The 21,211-nt window shown below is 41.7% G+C and overlaps 1 long non-coding RNA gene across 2 annotated transcripts in view; it reads left to right on the plus strand.

Annotated features, from left to right (window-relative positions):
• LOC129250144 (uncharacterized) overlaps positions 1-16,386 on the plus strand; it is a 136,045-nt gene extending 119,659 nt beyond the window's left edge. The window contains exon 3 of one of the 2 annotated variants that reach the window (XR_008582807.1): positions 16,101-16,386. This is a non-coding gene — a long non-coding RNA (uncharacterized LOC129250144). The remainder of the gene's footprint in view (positions 1-16,100) is intronic. The other variant, XR_008582806.1, reaches the window with a different exon arrangement.
• The last annotated feature ends 4,825 nt before the right edge of the window (positions 16,387-21,211 follow it).

The following is a 21,211-nucleotide window of genomic DNA, read 5'->3' on the forward strand; positions in this document are numbered from 1 at the left end:
ATTTCACCAAACTACCGAACCATACGATAAAATTGGTCCAATAACCGCCTTATACAGCCATAATTTATGCTTCGGTTCAAGATCCCATCAGCTTCCAAGCATACGTTTGCATATAAAGCAATTTCTACTTCCCTTATCCGTTCTTCGACGTTTAATTTCCAGCTAAATTTGGAGTCCAGAATTACCCTTAAGTAAGTAAGAGGATGGTTCCATGTGTAGAAGCCCACGCAAGTGGGGAAAGTTACTGATCGCCATTCACTTGGGAGTGGCCAGGACGATTCTTCTACATATGGTTCAAGCAGCTCACAACGGCCGGGATTAGCCCCCGTATCCTCTGGGTAGCTTCCGAACACCCGTTCGGGAGTGAGCTAACGTGAGAAGGCGAAGCATTCCAGGATAGCTGGTTGTGCGCTGGGTTTGGGACCCGCCACTTAAAAACCTCCCCCAATGAAAACATACACAAACCCTCGGATGAGAACTTCCAGCACTGATGACGACCCCTGCAAACGAAATAAGGAATACGATTTGAGGGCATGCATCTGGAATGTCCGGTCCCTTAATGGGGAAGGTGCCTCTGCCCGGCTGGTTGATGTCCTCGTGAGAGTAAAGGCTGACATCACTGCCATCGAAGAGATGCGATGGACGGGGCAAGGTAAGAAAACCATAGGACCTTGCGACGTCTACTACAGCTGCCATGTAAAGGAGCGCAAATTCGGTGTCGGATTTGTTGTGGGAGAGAGATTTCGTCGCCAAGTACTGTCGTTCACTCCGGTGGACGAGCATATCGCAACAATCCGCATCAAAGCCCGTTTTTTAACATCTCGCTAACTTGCGCCCACGCCCCGATGGAAGAGAAGGACGATGCGACCAAAGATTCCTTCTATGAGTGCTGGGAACGTTCCTATGAGCGCTGCCCCCACCACGACATACAAGTCGTGCTCGGCGACTTCAACACCAGGGTTGGCAAGGAGGGAATTTTTGGTCCTACAGTCGGAAAATTCAGCCGAAACATCCGGTAAGGCACAGAGGCTGGTCGACTTCGCCGGGGCCCCAAACATGGTAGTCTGCAGCACCAGATTCCAGCATAAAAAGATTCACCAAGCCACCTGGCTGTCTCCTGATCGAAAAACACGAAACCAGATTGATCATTTTGTGATAGATGGAAGACACGCTTCTAGTGTATTAGATGTACGTACGATCCGAGGACCCAGCATCGACTCGGATCATTATTTTGTTGCAGCCAAACTGCGCACCCGCCTCTGTGCAGCAAAAAATGTACATCTACTCACGCAAAGAATGTTCGACATCGAAAAGCTGCAATCACAACAGACAGCCAGAAGATTCGCCACTCGACTCTCACTCCTGCTCTCGGAGAGCACTGCCCAACAAACCGGCATGCGCGAGCAATGGAGCAACATTTCTCGTTCCCTACGTACCGCCGCCGAAGAAGAAATCGGATTCCGGCGAGCCCGAAAAAACAATTGGTACGACGAGGAATGTCATGCTGCCGCAGAAAGAAAGGATGCCGCCTATAAAGCCACGCTGCGATCGGGCGCAACGCGAGCCATGTGGGATCGCTACAGAGAGCTGAAAAAGGAAGAGAGACGTATTATCCGACAGAAGAAACGAGAGGCCGAAATACGTGAGCGCGAGGAGCTTGAGATGCTGGCCAATAGGAACAACGCCCGAAAATTCTACCAGAAAGTTCGGCGGCTTACAGAAGGTTTTAAGACCGGGGCGTTGTCCTGTAAGAACAAAGACGGCGACCTGGTGACTGACGTACAGAGCAATCTTAAATTATGGAGGGAACACTTCTCGAACCTGTTAAACGGTGACAGCTGCGCATGTCATAGAGAATGTGAAGATCCCGATACCCCAATCGTTGACGACGGAATTGTCGTTCCGTTACCCGACCATGACGAGGTGAGAATAGCAATATCACGGCTAAAGAATAACAAAGACGCGGGCGCCAAAGGACTGCCGGCTGAGCTATTCAAACATGGCGGCGAGGAGCTGATAAGGTGCATGCATCAGCTCCTATGCAGAATATGGTCGGATGAAAGCATGCCTGCCGATTGGAATTTAAGTGTGCTCTGCCCAATCCATAAGAAGGGCGATCCTGCAATTTGTGCCAATTACCGCGGGATTAGTCTTCTAAATTTGTGAGTGATAGTTGCGGTGTACAGACGTGTTTTGGTTCGCTCCACAATTGTGTTTATTTTCTAGCGAATCCGTCAATTTGTGCCTATTTTAAAAACATGCCTTGCACATGCAAGCAAAAAGTCGACCGTGGTCAGCCGAAAATACAATGTTCCAAATGCAAGGAACTTTTCCATTTGAAGTGTGCTAACCTTTCGGAAGCTGATGCTGACTTTTTTATCAAGTTTGAACGTGACTTTCTTTGTGCAGTTTGCTCTAAATTGCGGCGAAACTCAATTCGGTCCCCGCCTCCACCCCGCAACACACCTGATGCATTGCCGCCTGTGGATGATCGGGAAATTGTGATTGTGCCAGAAAAACAACAAGGACCATCTGTATTTCAAAAGGTAAACAATAGCCAACAAAAAGACAATGAAACGGAATCTGCGCTCATTGCTGTTGTGCAAGAACTAGCTGGGCTTAGAGCAGAGAATGTTCGTGTGCTTTCTCTGCTCCAATCTCTTCACGATGATAAGCAAATGCTATTGGGAAAGGTTGATAACCTTCAATCAGAAATTCTCTCTATGAAGAGATTACTTAATAACTGCTTTACTGCAGTAAATCCTGAGGCTGTTAATGTGCCTATTTGTGCTGATGATAAGACTAGCTGTATCTCGCGCGCTGCTAACACAACGAATCCAATGTCAACAACTGTGCCAACTATTTCTGCTGCCAACAATTTTACATCGAATGCTGCTGCTGACGCCTCCGCTTCTATCTCATACGCTGCTGCTGCCTCTGCCTCTGAGACTTTGTCGCCGTCTGTTGTGCCTTTCGTTCGCAATCGCTCTCAGCTATTGCCTCGCCCAATTGTTGCTAGTGGAGTTGATGCTCCCTCCGTTAATGTTAAGAGCGTAAATAATAATTTACCTTCGCGGATAATTGCTTCTCAACTTCCAAACTCTTCGCAGGCTCCCACTGATTCTGCCTGGGTCTCTGTTGAGACTAAAAAGAGTAGACGTAAGAAAAATGAATTACGTGTTGTTGGATCTGGTGTGAACAACGAACTTAAGGTGGCTGTACGCTATAAGTGGCTACATTTGTCATCTTTCTCACCTACGGTGTCAACTGATAACATCATTCAGTATGTTAATAAACATGCCGGCTTAGATACGAAGCATATCTTATGTTATAAGCTTATTAAAAAAGAGACAAATGCGGACTCTCTTAGGCATATAAACTTTAAGTTAGGTGTTAGTGAACATAACTATGATAAACTGCTTAAGCCTGAGATTTGGCCTGCTAATGTATCCATTCGTCCATTTAATTTTTTAAGCAAGCAAGTAAGTCAACCGCCGCAGAATTAGTTGCCTGTGCTAGGCCTAATAATCGAAATAATAGTCGAATTAAGATTTACTATGAAAATGCGTCCGGCATGCGTACTAAGGCAGAGCATGTACATTCCCTTAGTTCGCAATTAGATTATGACATATTCGTTCTTGTTGAGACCTGGCTAAATGCAAGCTTTTATGACACTGAGTTCTTTGACCCGAACCTATTTAACGTTTTTCGCAAAGACAGAGACGCTGCAAAAACAGGGTGCTTGCGCGGGTGTGGTATTCTTATTGCTATCAGGTGTCACTTAAACGCATTTTTGTGCCCCCTCATGAACGGTGACTCTCTACTGGATCAGATCTGCGTCTGCATAAGTAGTCCCAACTCACAAGGCTCGTTATATCTGATTGCCTCGTATTTGCCGCCTGAAAGTTCATACGAGCTGTACAAAGCGCATGTTGACAACATAGTATATCTTGTCCTAAATAATTTAAATGACAATAATTTATGTGTGTTAGGTGATTTCAACTTGAGTAAAATAAATTGGTGTGCTAGTGCCTCTAACTCCATTCTCATACCAAATAATGTAACTGCAAACCATGAATTATATCTTATTGATAATATTCTTAGTCTTAATTTATTTCAAATTAATAATTTTGTTAATTCTCTGAATAGAATATTAGACCTCATATTTGTAAGTGATAACATAAACTACGAGATCAATGAATGTTTGAATTCCATAACTCCAAAAGGTAAGCATCATTTACCCTTAGTTGTCAAAATCGACTTTTATAGTTTTGCTACTATTGCATCTGATGTCAGGCAATCATTCAATTATTCTTCATGCGATTTTGTCAATTTCAATGACTTATTACTTGACATTAATTGGGATAATTTATTTGCTGAACTTGACACATCTAGTAGTTTTTCTGCGTTTAAGTCCATTTTGTCTAAACTCTGCTTAGATAACATTCCGCTCAGAAAGAAAAAGCCCTATAAATTGCCCTGGTATTCTAAGTCTCTGAAGAAGCTTAAAAATCTCAAAAATAATTATTTCAAGAAGTTTAAATCTACGAAGAATCATTTGTACTTCGTTAAATATAAGCAAGCGTTAAAGGATTTCAACGATTTAAATAAATCTCTCTATAACAGCTATATATATATAACAGCAATATAGAGTTAAACATTAAAGCGAATCCCAAAATCTTCTGGAAATAAATAAAATCTAGAAGGAGTAGTGCCAGTGTTCCCACTGGTATGTTTTTCGATAATAGCCAAGCGCGAACCCCAACTGAAACGGCAAACTTGTTTGCTGAATTTTTTAAATCTAATTTTGCTGACGACGAACTTGATCGCCCATCCGACTTTTCTTCTGACTTAGATTATGCCCTGAACTTTGGAGGTCTTTGCCTCTCTTCTGAGGATATTAGTAATGCTTTAACTAAATTGAAATCATCCTCTCAAACTGATGCTGATGGACTTTCAGCAGTTTTGATAAAAAACTGTCCGACCTTCGTCTATCCCCTGAAAATTATTTTCAACAAATCTTTATCGTCGGGGTGTTTTATTGACGCATGGAAACTCTCTTTCATTACGCCCTTCTTTAAGAGTGGCAATAAAAATGACGTTAGAAATTATAGACCTATCTCTAAGCTGTCGACTATTTCCAAAATTTTTGAGCATGCGGTCTATGCAAAGCTGAGTTTTGCCGTTAAATCTTTAATTTGCCCTAATCAGCATGGGTTTATTGCTAACAGATCTACAGTATCTAATCTGGCCGTTTTTAGTGAATACTGCATTGATTCTTTCTCCGCTGGCTTCCAGGTTGACTGTATTTACACCGACTTTTCGAAAGCCTTCGACAAAGTTTCTCATAGAATCTTAGTTAAAAAATTAGCTAGTCTTGGCTTTCATTCTACATTTCTGCAATGGATAAACTCTTATTTGAGCAATAGACGCTGTGTTGTAACAATCGATGGTATTTCGTCTACCTCCTTTGCTGCCATCTCAGGTGTTCCGCAAGGAAGTATCTTGGGACCGCTTTTATTTGTGTTATTTATTAATGACATCAAAAGTTGTTTCACATTTGCTAAATTTTTGCTTTATGCTGATGACCTTAAGATCTTCTCAGCGATCAAGACGCAAGAGGATGCCATTAAACTTCAAGCCGATATGAATAGGCTCTACTTCTGGTGCCAGAATTCACGACTTTCGCTGAACTTATCTAAGTGCTTCCAAATATCTTACGCTAAAACATCTAATATTTTGTGCACTAAGTACAGGATCTCGGCATGTGCCCTGCAGTGTGTTAGTGAGTTTAAGGACCTTGGCGTCATCTTTGATAACAAGTTCTCTTTTAATAACCATATAAATTATATTACTTCTAAATCTTTTTCGATATTGGGCTTCGTCAGACAGAACGCCACTAAGTTCTCTGATCCCTATACCATTAAGTTACTGTATACATCTTTTGTTAGATCTCACTTAGAATATGCTGCTTTTATTTGGAGACCTTGTAGTCAGCAAGCTATTAATAGAATCGAACGTGTGCAAAAAATATTTCTCAAATATGCCCTTCGGTCCCTGAATTTTATTGATCCCATGCCATCATATTCTGCTCGTCTCATGCTTATAAGTCTCAAGCCCTTAGAGATTCGTAGGACTATACTGTGTCTGTCTTTTACTCATAATATTATTACTGGAGTAATTGATTGTCCCTACTTGTTGGAAAGGATTCGATTTAATGTTCCCCAGCGATCTCTTAGGAACTTCTACCCTTACTATGGGGGAAACTTTAAAACTACGTATGCCAGCAATGCTCCCATTACTCGTGCTTTACGGGAATTAAATGCCGTTCATAATGATGTTCTTCTTGATTTCTCGCTTTCAAGAACAGCACTTTTAAATCTTTTGAATTCTATATTATAGTTAGTTAGTAGCTAGTATAGTTTTTAAATACATATAATATATTTGTAGCGTAATCTAAGCAACTTTTGTATCATAGTCTGTAAGGATTGTAATTCATAGACTTAAATAAATAAATAAATAAATAAATATCGCCTATAAGGTTCTAGCGAGCGTATTGTGTGAAAGGCTGAAGCCCACCGTCAACCAACTGATTGGACCTTATCAGTGTGGCTTCAGACCTGGAAAGTCTACCATCGACCAAATATTCACAATACGCCAAATCTTGGAAAAGACCCATGAAAGGAGAATCGACACACACCATCTTTTCGTCGACTTCAAAGCTGCATTCGACAGTACGGAAAGGAGTTACCTGTATGCCGCTGTGTATGAATTTGGTATCCCCGCAAAACTAATACGGCTATGTAAGATGACGTTGCTCAACACCAGCAGCGCCGTCAGAATTGGGAAGGACCTCTCCGAGCCGTTTGATACCAAACGAGGTTTCAGACAGGGTGACTCGCTGTCGTGTGACTTCTTTAACCTGATGTTGGAGAGCATCGTACGAGCCGCAGAACTTAATCGGTCAGGCACAATTTTTTATAAGAGCGTACAATTGCTGGCGTATGCCGATGATATTGACATCATCGGCCTTAACAACCGCGCTGTTAGTTCTGCCTTCTCCAAACTGGATAAAGAGGCAAAGCGAATGGGTTTGGTGGTGAACGAGGACAAAACGAAGTACCTCCTGTCTTCAAACAAACAGTCGGCGCACTCGCGTATCGGCACCCACGTCACTGTTGACAGTTATAATTTTGAGGTTGTAAAGACTTCGTGTATTTAGGAACCAGCATTAACACCGATAACAATGTCAGCCTTGAAATCCAACGTAGAATCTCTCTTGCCAACAAGTGCTACTTTGGACTAAGTAGGCAATTGAGCAGTAAAGTCCTCTCTCGACGAACAAAACTAACACTCTACAAGACTCTCATCATGCTCGTCCTAACGTATGGCGCAGAAGCTTGGACGATGACAACATCCGATGAAGCGACGCTTGGAGTGTTCGAGAGAAAGATTCTGCGTAAGATTTTTGGACCTTTGCACGTTGGCAACGGCGAATATCGTAGACGATGGAACGATGAGCTGTATGAGCTTTACGGCGACTTAGACATAGCGCAGCGAATAAAGATCCAGCGGCTTCGTTGGCTGGGTCATGTCGTCCGAATGGATACAAACGCTCCGCTGAAATTATTCGATGCGGTACAAGCTGGTGGTAGCAGAGGAAGAGGAAGTCCTCCTCTGCGTTGGAAAGATCAGGTGGAGAAGGACTTGGCTTCACTTGGTGTGTCCAATTGGCGCCGGTTAGCACGAGAAAGAAACGACTGACGCGCTTTGTTAATCTCGGCCAAAATCGCGTAAGCGGTTATCGCGCCAATTAAGAAGAAGAAGAAAGAAGTAAGAGAGTTTGTCCGTTAATATTTGGTAGGGCAAAAATTGGTACCTTGTATCTGGTGGTGAAAAGCATAAGTTCTGTTTTACGCGGGTTTAAACTTAGCCTGTGCGCCAAGAGTAAAGCTCGCCTAACGACCTTTGGATGATCCCACTGATCATATTAGGACACAGTCTTGACGCCATTAGCACCACATCATCAGCGTACGCCACCGGTTTTACCCCACCTTTATTATTTTTTTTTAAGATTCTTCTAATAACGCATAACCAGAGAAGTGCAGATAATACTCCCCCTGTAGACCTTCTTGGTTATGCTGATATTACCCATATTAGCTTTGATGATCCTGGATTCTAGTATAGAGATGACCCAATTATTGATGGAATTGTCCACCTCTAAGTCTATCAACGCCCGTTGGATGGCATCTATACTAACATTGTTAAATGCGCCTTCTAGATCCAAGAATGCCGCCATGGTATAATGTTTGTTCTCTAGAGAGCCCTCTATTGTTCGAATTACCTTGTAAACCGCTGTCTCCGTAGATTTGCTCTTAAGGTACGCGTGTTGTGCAGTTGATATACCAGAGCTCTCCAAAGAGAGATTTAGTTTAAACACGCTTTAAAAAATTCCTGTAGCCATGGTAGAATATAGACCAGAGTTTTCTGTAATATCTTTGGAATGATCCCTTCTGGCCCCGGAGATTTAAAAGGTGAAAAAGATTTGACTGCCCATGCAACTTTCTCCTTGGTAATTGTTTCATTTGCAAAATGTTGTGAATTATATTGGCTCCGCTTGAGGTTAAACGTTGATCTAGATTTTACTCTTAGTTTTAAGAGCTCATTGCATAACCAAGGAGGGTGAGTTTTTGCGAAAAATGTTATGTGGCAAGACTTTTTTAGGCCCTACTAAATGTCTTCTCCAGTGTTATAACCCTACTCTCAAGATTTTCCGTGAGACTTATTCGGTGAATCGGAATCTCTCCTATCCTTTTGTTTACTACATTTCTGAAAGAGTTCCAGTCGGTTCGTAGTGGATTTCGATACGGTAAGGGTGGGTCTACCTTAAGATCCAAATCGTAGGTCCTCTAATTGTCTACCCTTACTGAATTATTTTCAGACAGTAAAGAAACATCAATCACTTCATCTCATCCTCTGAAGTACTCCGTACTAGGAAAGGTGAAAGAGGTAGTGTTACCCCTGTTACATACCGATACGTTAGTATTGATAATGAAGTCATAAAAAGACTCCCCTCGGTCGCTTCCCCATAAAGTATGCTTCGCGTTGGCGTCACATCCGAGAAGCAGGATTTGGTTTTTGATTCCTTCAAGCACAAGTCTACGAGCCTCCTCGATCATGTGCCATATAGAATGAAGCGTGTGTTATGCTGACACCGTCAGCGGCTTCCACCTTAACGTCCGTCGCATCCTGTGAACTATATGATGGGATTACAAATATGTTCAAATGTTTTTTGGCTAAAATACATGATCTGAGATTACGTTGAAATCGCGTATAATACAGATTGTAATTTTTCCCTAGAACCCCTTCATCTCGGTGTTCCGCTCCCAGGGTTCCTGGATTAACGCGATATCGACGTCCTCCTCTCCTAGGGGAACGGTTATGTTGTCCGTTGCAGCCTATGAATTTGCGTAGTTGGCGCTATAACTTCTTACACGATTTTGACCGAGTTTATCAAAGCGCGTCAGTCGTTTCTTTCTCTTGCTAAACGGCGCCAGCTGGACACACCAAGTGAAGCCAAGTCCTTCTCCACCTGATCTTTCCAACGCAGAGGAGGCCTTCCTCTTCCTCTGCTACCACCAGCTTGTACCGCATCGAATAATTTCAGCGGAGCGTTTGTATCCATTCCTACGACATGAGGCAGCCAACGAAGCCCCTGGATTTTTATTCGCTGCGTCTGTCTATGTCGTCGTAAAGCTCATAGACCTCATCGTTCCATCGTCTGCGATTTTCGCCCTCGCTAAGTTGCAAAGGCCCAAAAATCTTCCGCAGAATCTTTCTATCAAACACTCCAAGCGTTGCTTCATCGGACAGTGGCATCGTCAACACTTCTGCGCCATAAAGTGTTAGTTTTGTCTGTCGAGAGAGGACTTAATTACTAAGTTGCGTACTTTGTCCAAAGTAGCACTTGTTGGCAAAAGAGATTCTTCGTTGGATTTCAAGGCTCACATTGCTATCGGTGTTAATTCTGGTTCCTAAATAAACGAAGTCTTTTACAACCTCGAAATCATAACTGTCAACAGTGACTTAAGTGCCGATACGCGAGTGCACCGACTATTTGTTTGATGACAGGAGGTGCTTCCTTTGTCCTCGTTCACCACCAACCCATTTGTTATGCTTCTTTATACAGTTTGGAAATGGCAGAACTAGCCGCGCGGTTGTTAAACCCGATGATGTCAATATCATCGGCATACCCCAACAAGTGTACGCTCTTGATAAACATTGCTCCTGAGCGATTAAGTTTTGTGGCTGGGACGAATTTTTCCAACATCAGGTTAAAGAAGTCACAAGACAGAGAGTCACCCTATCTGAAATCTCGTTTTATATCAAACGGCTCGGAGAGGTCCTTGCCAATTCTGAGCTCGTATTGAACAACGTCATCTTTCTTTTTGCACGGATACCAAATTCAGACATCGCGCCATATATGTAACTCCTTTTCGTACTGTTGAATAGATGGTGTGTGGCGATTCTCCTTTTTCAGGACTTTGGGTATTAGAAGCTGTGAATGCTGTAGGGAATAATAAAATAGATAAAACTCTTTCACAAACAAATAAATATTATTTCCAACGAATTCATGTTCTGTTTACTGATACTAGGCATAAAGAATGAGCAAGTTGGTTGCTTAACCTCTTTGTTGCCGCCTTTCTGAAATCCTCTCGCGACTCCGTGATTTCCCTGTTTTCTTGTCTCTAAATTTTCAGAATTTTAGAAGATGCAAAATCTTCAAACACATATTTCTTATTTTTTTTATAACAACTACTTAAGGATCGGTACATAAAGTTCTGCAAATTGAAATCACCCATTAAGGGCATATTTTGTTTATACTTACTTACTTACATAGGTGGCCATAACAACCGAACACAGGACCGAAGATCTTACGAAGAACTTTTCTCTCGAAAACCCCAATAGCGCTGCATCGCTTTGTGACACTACCCATGCTTCTGCGCCATAAAGCAACACGGGTATGATGAGCGTCTTGTAAAGTGTCAGTTTGGTCATCCGAGAGAGGGCTCGACTACTCAATTCCTTACTTAGCCCATAGTAACACCTATTAGCAAGAGTGATTCTCCGTTTGATCTCCTGGCTGATATCGTTGTTCCTGTTAACGGCGGTGCCAAGATAAATAAATTCTGGCACAACTTCGAAGGTATAGCTGTCCGTAATGACGTGCGTTCCTACACGCCGTGTGTTCCGCGTTGTAGACAGCATACACACATGGTCCACAAAGTCTACGTTCACCCGAATAGCCTTCTTAAATTTATTAAAAACAAAACAGAATATTATGATTAAATTTAAATCATTTCCTCACTTCACTTTTTAGATAAGGGGAAAATAATTTCAGCAGCATGTAAATTTGGCACCAAAAAGTCTGCGTTCAGCCGGTTTATTTTAATGATACCGTTAATTTTAAGATATTTTTATTCTATTTAACAAAGCTTTATTGAGCATTTTATTTATAACTGGAGATAATTAAAGAACATGGAAGGAAAGGGAAAAGAAATAAGCGTTTCTGAGAGGAAAATAATTATAAAAATGTGGAAGGACGGAAAAAGTTTCCGAAATATTGGAAAATCTATTGGGAGAACGTATTGCTCTATTCAGCGAGTTGTAACAAATTTTCGGCAAACTGGAATTTTCACATCTAAGCCCAGGTCAGGGCGTCCGAAAAAAATATCGACCCGGGAAGAGCGTTCTATAATCAACTTGGCAAAGGTTAACCCCCGGATTGCATCCTCAAAATTAGTTGAAAACATAAACCAAACATTTAAAAAAAGTATTTGCGCTGAAACTGCGATAAAAGTTCTGCGTCAAGCTGGATACCATGGTAGAGTCGCCCGAAGAAAGCCTTTAATTTCTCTTGTGAACAGACGTAAACGCATTCAGTGTGCTAATGAGTACATAAATAAGCCTCCCGAGTTCTGGAAAAAAGTAATATTTTCAGACGAAAGTAAATTTTGTATATTCGGAATAAAAGGCTGTCAAATTGTTTGGCGAAAACCTGGAACTGCTCTTGAAAAGCAAAATCTTGTTGGCACGCTTAAGTAGGGAGGTGGCGGGGTTATGGTTTGGGGCTGCATGGCGGCAAATGGGGTGGGTCAGTTAGAATTTATTGATTCGACGATGGATAAATGGAGATACTTGAACATACTAAAACGGAATTTAAAGCAAAGTGGAGAAAATCTCGGCATATCAAGAACACTTTGGTTTCAACAAGATAACGACCCGAAGCACACATCCGAGATCGTTAAGCTTTGGCTCTTGTACAACCCCCAAACAGCCCCAAAACAGCTTAAAACACCGCCACAGTCACCAGATCTTAACCCCATCAAGCATCTGAGGGATCTATTGGAAAAAAGAATTCGTCAGCAAGTGATTACTAGTAAAGAGGTTTTGCGGAGTGTCATGCAGGCAGAATGGAGGAAGATAACAGCAGAGGAAACAGAGAAACTAGTAAGTTCACTGCCAAATAGGCTGAGTGAAGTCCTGAAGCAACGTGGATATCTAACTAAATATAAGATTTAATTTTTGCATATACCATATCATGTTTTTGTATTACACCTTAAGACTGAACGCAGACTTTATGGCCGCTTTATTTAGTTGTTACAGCCATTATTCACCGTTATCTAAAAACTCATGTGAGGAATCTTGAAATTTATTTTTGTTTTTAAAACTTAAACATATAATAAACATATAAATATATACAAATTTATAAAAATTATAAAATCAGGTTGTGTGTTTCATTCACTAAAAAGTTATTGTAGGGTGAGCGCAGACTTTGTGGGGCATGTGTACTTCGTTTTACCCTCGTTCACCGCCAGACCCACTCGTGATGATTCCTTTTCGATAGCAGAAAACGCGGCGGTGACATCTCGCCTACAGCGGCCGATAATGTCAATGTCATCGGCATACGCAAGAAGCTGGACACATTTGTAGAAAATAGTACCATTACGATGAACACCTGCTTTTCGGAGCACCCCTTCCATCACGAAGTTGAAGAGGTTGCATGACAGTGGATCGCCTTGTCTGAAACCTCGAACGGTACTGAATGGCTCGGAGAGGTTATTTCCTACCTTGACGGAGCTGGTTGTGTTGCTCAACGTCATTCTGCAAAGCCGTATGAGCTTCGCTGGTATACCGAACTCAGACATGGTGTCGTACAGGCAATCCCTTATCGGGCTATCGAACGCATCTTTATAGTCGACAAAGAGATGATGGGTGTCGACTTGCTTTTCATGCGTCTTTTCCAGGATTTGGCGTAATGTGGAAATCTGGTCGATGGTGGACTTACCACGTCTGAAGCCGCACTGATAAGGCTCGATCAGTGTGGTGGCAAACAGCTTAAGTCTTCTACATAGGATGCTAGACAGGACCTTGTAAGCGATGGTTAGAAGACTGATGCCCCAGTAGTTGGTGCAGATCGTCGGGTCACCCTTCTTCAGTACAGGACAAAGAACACTGAGATTCCAATCGTCAGGCATGCTTTCTGCTAACAATATTTTGCAGATCAGCTGATGCATGCTCCCTAACAGCACATCGCCGCCAGTCTTGAACAATTCAACGGGAAAGCCGTACGCGCCAGCCGCTTTGTTATTCTTGAGCCGCTGAATGGCAACTCTGACTTCGTCATGACTAGGTGGTGGAACGTCCAAATTATCGTCGATTGGCGGTATCGGGTCATCTTCTACTGGGCCGGAATTGTGTGCGTCATCGCCAGCAAGTAAATTGCAGAAGTGTTCCCTCCATATTCCCAGTGTCGATTGTGTATCCATAACCAGATTTCTGTTTTTATCTCTGCAGGCTGATGCTCCGGTCTTGAAACCTTGTGTCAGACGCTTGACTTGTTGATCGAATTTTCGAGCCTCATTCCTGCCTCTGTACTCCTCTAGCAGCTCACGCTCACGCTTCTCCTCTTCTCGTTTCTTGCGTCTGAAGAGGCGCCTCTCTTCCGATCTCTTTTCCCTGTAGTTATCTCGCACGGCCAGCGTTGCAGCTGACTGCAACGGGGATACCAAATTCAGACATCGCGGCATATAGGTAACTCCTTTTCGTACTGTTGAATAGATGGTGTGTGTCGATTCTCCTTTTCCAGGACTTTGCGTGGTAGAAGCTGTGAATGCTATTGGGAATAATAAAATAGATAAAACTCTTTCCCAAACAAATAAATATTATTGCCAATGCATTCATGTTCCGTTTACTGATACTAGGTATAAAGAATGAGCAAGTTGGTTGCTTAACCTCTTTGTTGCCGCCTTTCTGAAATCCTCTCGCGACTCCGTGATTTCCCTGTTTTATTATCCCTGAATTTTCACAATTATAGAAGATGCAAAATCTTCAAACACATATTTCTTAATTTTTTTAAAACAACTACTTAAGGATCGGTACATAAAGTTCTGCAAATTAAAAACACCCATTAAGGGCATACAGTTATTTTGTTTATATTTTTCTTTTTATTACAGGGTCCGGCACTCGAAGTGTAACCAACTTCAGATCGCTCGCGCATCTGATGCACGGGCATCAGCTGTCTTTTAGTTGACTGAATGACAGTCCAGAGTATTGTTTACAAGCGCGCGGAAGCATCTGCCGAGAATAAACGCGAAAAAAGAGAATCAGTGATTGGATTATATAATATTTGGCTGGAAAATCACAACCAGCGATTTTTCATGAGCTCGAGCACCTTAAAGTAAATAAAGTTTTTTTTTTTATTGCACCATTACTCGTTACTATGATACTGGTAGCATCGCGAAACCTCATGGAAGTGGTCATCAAAAGACTGCAACGTCATGAAATCATTCAGAAAGGGAAGAAGCGACTTGAGCGAAATCCCCGACGAAGTGCCAATCAAATGGCGAAAACACTGAAAATACCTGACCGTATCATTCGTCGCATACTGAAAAATGATGAAGCCTTACAACACCCAAACGGCGCATGATCTCACACCAAAGCAGCAACAAGTCAGATTAGAGAGAGCGAAGGAGTGGCTTTGCTTGGCCTAAGCGGTCAATTTCCGAACGTTGTGTTTTCTGACGAGTAAATTTTTCAAATTGGGCAATTGGTAAACTCCCAAAACGATAGGGTTTATTTGAGCGGCCATTCATTTGAGAATTTGAGTCATCGATTGGCCACCAGGAGGCATGACCCGCCACAGGTAATGGTTTGGGCCGCTGTAACCGCAGATGGGCGCTCTCCAATCGTTTTAATATAGTCTGGCGTCAAGGTAAATACGAAATATTATGGGGAAAATATTCTGGAGGTTGCTTTGAAGCCGTGGGTAGATAAACATTTCGGTGGCAGACTGTAGACGTTTCAACAAGACTCGGCACCGTCTCACAAAGCTCGAGTGAACCAAAAATGGCTAAGAAACAACCATCCGAACTTCATAACATCCACACAATGGTTCTGAAATTCACCAGACGCGAATCTGATAGATTATTCTCTTTGGGCCATTTTAGACAGCATGGTCCGAACTAAAAGATTCACCAGTCTCGGGGCACTGAAAAAAGCCATTGTCCGCGAGTGGGCCAAAATACCTTCAAATCACATTCGGGCAACTTGCGATTCATTTCTGTGTCGTCTCAAGGTAATAGTCAAGGCCAAAGGTGGTCATATCGAACAGAAGTAAATTGTTCCTTAATTTTGTATGATTTTCACACATTTTTTACTTTGAATTGAATAAAAGTAATTTTCCAAACTAAATGCTTGTCCTTTTTAATTGGTTACACTTCTAACATCGGACCCTGTAGTATAAAATAATTTATTTGTAGTAATAGTATAAAAAAAAAGTATGCCAATTTATTCATTTATTTCTTTAAGCCTGAACTTTTATTGAGAGATCCATCTAGAAGTCTTGTTCAACGGTTTTGTCTACTATTACCGATTCTATTCCCCACATTATTTTCATTTCTGAAATAGTTTATGTTGGTAGATTCAAGCTTTTCCTTACGTGGATTCAAGCTTTTCCTGATCTTCGAACCACTTTTTTGGCATTAGCGTAATGGGCTAGAGTCAATTACTAACAAGACATTCTTTCTCATAAATTTCAGAGTTGGCGCTCCCATATTGAATATCGGCGTGGACATATGCCCGGATTCACAAATAGCTTACAAAATTGCAACTTTTCTGTTGGGGTGATAATTTTTCAAATCAGAAATATTTTTATTTGCCAGTTGGTGCGGCGGATTATACACAAACTAAGCAGACTGGTTGCTTTAATTAAGATGCAGTTTATTCAGAAATCACTGTTCTTTATTTCGTATTTTTTACTTAAATTAAAGAGCTCAATAGGCTTTATAAGAAAATAAACTAAGCGGGTTTATCGAATACAAAGCGGTAGATCGTCAATAAACAATGGGTAAGCAGCAGTAAAAGCGAACTGGAATCCTAGCGAGTGTAAAACGAACTCATGTTGTATTAAGCCAGTTATAGTTCAATTCAAACGAAGGAAGAATAACAATATGTCTTCATCGTAGAACAAATCTCTTTTCCTAAGTAAGAGACACAATTTACCAATCGGTCGAACTAGTTCTCCGTTTGCTGTCTTTAACTACTCGTACACGATTATCTGTTCCAGGGTGGTATTTGATGACTTTAGCAAATGCGCATTTAGCCGGGGAGTAGCCTCATTAAAGGCAGCGGCCACGTCGACTTCCTTAAATTTATGTGTAGATAGGAAGTTTGAGCGGTGCTGTAAACTCGTCAACGCGCCGGAAATATTTGCTATTCGTATTCGTCTTGCTTGCCGTCGTTGATGAAAATTTCCCCAGAACCCTTAATCTTCGGCTCTGGGATCGACTTCAGCGGTTCATCAGTTGTGAAGTGCCCAGGGGTTAGAGCTTCGGGGTCTCCTGCACTAGTCTGGTTCTCACATCGCGATCTGGAGTTCACGCAGGCACATTGTCAATAGCGTGTTGAATTCCTCATGCCAATGTCGGAAATTGTTGCGCAGAACCTTCTCCTGCTCTCATCGGAGAACATTACTTTGCAATATCCTCTGCAGTTAATGAATCTCTAAAAGTATTGACATACATTCAAAAGAACAGATATAACCCTTGGTAGACTTAGGTATATCAGTTGAGGCGTACTATATTCTTATGATGTGGCATGTGGTTTATGTGTTTTTATCGATACGCAACATATTACGATCAGCAAAGCTTCGAGAATCTCGCAGCGTGATATCAGGTTTCAGCGTCCAATCGACAATAAACCATCATGGAAAGATCATGGGAGCGAAATCCGCTGGAGAGAGACGATTTAAACTGAATAGCAATAGAAAGTCCTTTGGCTAAGGCATATTGGGGGCAATGAAACAGGCTTAAAATAACTGATGGAGTTTTGCATCACGTTTGAGAAAGTGAAGTTCGAAACCATTACCATAATCTGATTATAGTTCCTAAATCCAGAATTAGATATGTATTAGAGGAATTACACAATGGACCCAGTGGAGGTCTTCTGGGTGTCACTAAAACTTTGAAGAAATGGTTTCACACGATAATTGCAGAGAAAAAGTGGCCGAAAGGATTGGAAATAACGTGCAGTGTATGACAGTAAAAGGTCCACAGGAGAGAGGTCGTGGAAAATTACTTCAATACATCGCGGGTTCACCATTTGAGCGAGTGGCCATGGGTGTGGCGGGTCCGTTTCCAACAAGTGAAAGGTGATAAATAATAATATTATTTTGAAGCTTTAACACAACTTTATTTAACCTTTCGAGAGTACAAAAAAAAATTGTTTTCATTTTTTTCCCCCATACTGGCGGCTCAGAATCATTTCTTGTCGGCTACCTACAGCGCGAGGTTCCAAACTGCTCTTTTTATTACTCTTATTCTCGATCTGAAACAAAAAAATGAAATTGGTTTTTTTATAACATATTAACGAAAAGGATGAACCTATAAATAATATATATGCTCGTTGTTATAGACTGACTACTTCAGTAAGTAGTCAGAAATGTACGTTCTAAAACCAAGATGCCAAAATCATTGCTGAGGTTTTTATGTGGAACTGAGGTGTTAGAAAAAGGTGCAGCTCCTGAAATGGGCGAAGGTGGTCACTGGGAAACATTGCAGGATGAAATGGATGAACTACACCATCATGTGAGGCAACATACCCTGCTAAAAGGGCTTCTTGAAACGCCAAGCCTCCTAGATGGTCTATACTACAAGGTGATTTCAAGATTAATTGATCTGGTGTATCTATATAGCAATGTAAAACTAGACAGGGGAAAGTGAAAGTAGCTCTATTTAGAATTTGAGTGCGATCAGACTTAAGTGGAGGGCAGTGCAGCAACACACAAAATTTCGCGAACAGAATAGCAAATGCGTTTAATACACCAAGCCATTGATTTCTGACTGTTATTTAGCAATCCAGTGATCGAACTCATAGGACATATTGTGAGGCACTTTATTTAGATAAAAACGCGTCGCAACAATATATGTATATTACGAGCGGTAAAGGCTATCCGTTTAATTTAAATTAAAGACTTAATAGGCTTTCTACAAAGCGGTTTATCGCCAACAAACTATTAATAAGCTGCAGTAAAAGCGAACTATAACCCTAGTGAGGGGAAAACGAACTTATCAACGATCAACTCTCTCATAACGAACAAAGCGAGAGAATAGCTAAAATAACGAAAAACAATTGTTGTTCACTCTTAAGAAGAGACGCAAATTTAACTCTTGCAAATACTCGTGCGTAAACCTTCAAGGTTTAATTTTTTTTTTTGAAAATACGAGCCAAGACCTAAAACACTCGGACTAAGAAGTCCATTTTTTTCAAAGCTCTGGATGAAATAGAAGTAATGTGAAGAAAGGAATAGTATAGAATAGAAACACAGATAGTTAGTCCTGGAAGAATTTTCCAGATTCTTTGGCAAATCTGAAAATATCCTCCAATTTGAGAGAACGAATATTACTCATTCTCATGACATCGGAACCCAAAATTTGCAACCTTGCTCTAGCAAAGGCAGGACCCTCACAGGCAAAATGTTCAGTGCTATCCAACTCCTCAAAGCAAGACAGGAAAAGCGAGGTCTTAATGATACCAATGGTGATCATTGATTGAAATAATGGAAATGGTATACGCACTAAGCGGTCTTATTTGAGGACCTTTCAAAGGCTAGCTGTTTCCTTCATTTCTTCGACATTACTTCAACATTATTTCATTAATTTCTAAAAGATTCACCTTTGGCTTGCCTCACTTCTCTTCTGCTGGGTTTTTAATGGCTTATTAGGAAGCTTTCTGAACCGTTCACGACGCTTCATCGTTCCACCAAGAGATCGCTTTCCCCTCTCTGCTTTGCCTGAGTAGGCACAGTTCCTCAAAGGAATTTATTAAAGTACCTTCTAATTTCTCAGTAGCATCTTGAATCACAACCCACTATTAGCCCCAGATTACTGGATTCTGCATACTGGACTACTTCTCTTAGCTACCTCTAAGGGGGCAGCTGCAAAGAGTCGTAGGGTAGGTAGGCCGAGGCCACGATAGCTACGACACTATCCCCACCCTTCCAGTACTTGAGTTTTGCAACAACAATATCTCTAGATCATAACTCTTTCAAGATTGTGTGTCCGATCAACCTTGGCTCGCGGTCTCACACTCGTCACGAAAGCTTCGCAGCTTTCCAGTAATTGATTTTCAACAAAGGCATCTCTGGAGCGTAACTCTTTTAACATCGCATGTTCCATCAACCTTGACAAGATAATATAATATATGCTCGCGGTTTCACACTCTCCCCGCATTAAGGATTCGTCCTCACGGCATACTACTTAGACCACAGATACGCTTATGATTTACCCATGGTTCTTGTTGTATTAGTATTATGTGTGGGTTTGTTTGCACTTTTGCATACCTACGGCAAAGGAGAGCCCTAGACACTTTGCTATGCTGCAGGTTTATCTGCGTCATGAGTCTGAGTATATTTACGCGTTCTCATTCCTCTTATCCAGGACTCAAAATAGAATTCACTCCAGATGTAGGTGAGAACGGTCCCGTCCTACGACTTCAGATCCCGTTTCGGGTCCGCAAGACTGTAACATTTTAGAGGGGTCATCTGTTCTGTCACGGTTTCCCGTTGCCGTTACAGGTATCGAAGTTAACAGAGCTTAAGTACTTGCCTTAGCTAATGCTTCAGCTTTCTTCGCCAGCACCTGCATTCAAATCCCCAGGAACTTCAACCTCTTTATCGGTACTTTGCTGATTCGCACCAGGTTTAACGTTGTCAGAGACTGCTTCGGTACCAGAGATCTGTCTGAGCCTATTGAGTGATTGTCCGTCATCTCCACAGTTTGTTCAGTTGCTTCGGATGGTTTCGATATCGGTGTATCGCTCTCTCCGATGCCCAAACCGCCGATTGTTCGCCGAGAGGATTTCTCGAAGGTAGGTTACCTCTTGCAGAATTATTCACGTTTGGTCTCGACATTTCCCGTTTTTTAAGAAGAGAAACCAGAGGCTACCCAGAGGATGCTTGGGCTAAGTCCGGATATTGTAAGCTGCTTGGACCGTATGGAGAATAATCGTCTTTACCACTACCAAGCGAATAGTGAACAGGTGAATTTCTACACTGGAGCCATTCTCCAGATAGTAATGACATAGTAGGTTTTGAATAAAGTAAGCTCAGCCTGATGTTTTATTATTGTTCTAAAACTATATTAGTTGGCAGTTAAAGCATTAACAACAAAAAAGTAAAACAAAGATCTTCTTAAGAAGAGGTTATTAAAAAAATGGTTTACATTTGACCGAATATTCTTGCTGTTAGTTATAAAAAGTTAGCGAAACTTATTTTATTATCTTATGATCGGCCGCCGTAGCCGAACGGATTGGTGCGAGAAATTCAGAGAGAACGTAGGTTTGAATCTCAGTGAAAGAGCAAAATGAAGAAAAAGTTTTTTCTAATAGCGGTCGCGCCTCGGCAGGCAATGGAAAACCTCCGAGAGTGTATCTGCCATAAAAAAGCTCCTTACAAAAAATATCTGACGTTCAGAATCGGCTTGAAATTGTAGGTCCCTCCATTTGTGGAGCAACATCAAGACGCACACCACAAATAGGACGAGGAGCTCGGCCAAACACCCAAAAGGGGTCTACGAGCCAATTATATATATGTATATATATGGGGCATTCTTCGCCAACCGGACACCCCCATCTGCCCAGAACAGTTTTTATA

The sequence above is a fragment of the Anastrepha obliqua genome, chromosome 6 (genome assembly GCF_027943255.1).
Source record: "Anastrepha obliqua isolate idAnaObli1 chromosome 6, idAnaObli1_1.0, whole genome shotgun sequence".
Taxonomy (NCBI): Eukaryota; Metazoa; Arthropoda; class Insecta; order Diptera; family Tephritidae; genus Anastrepha; species Anastrepha obliqua.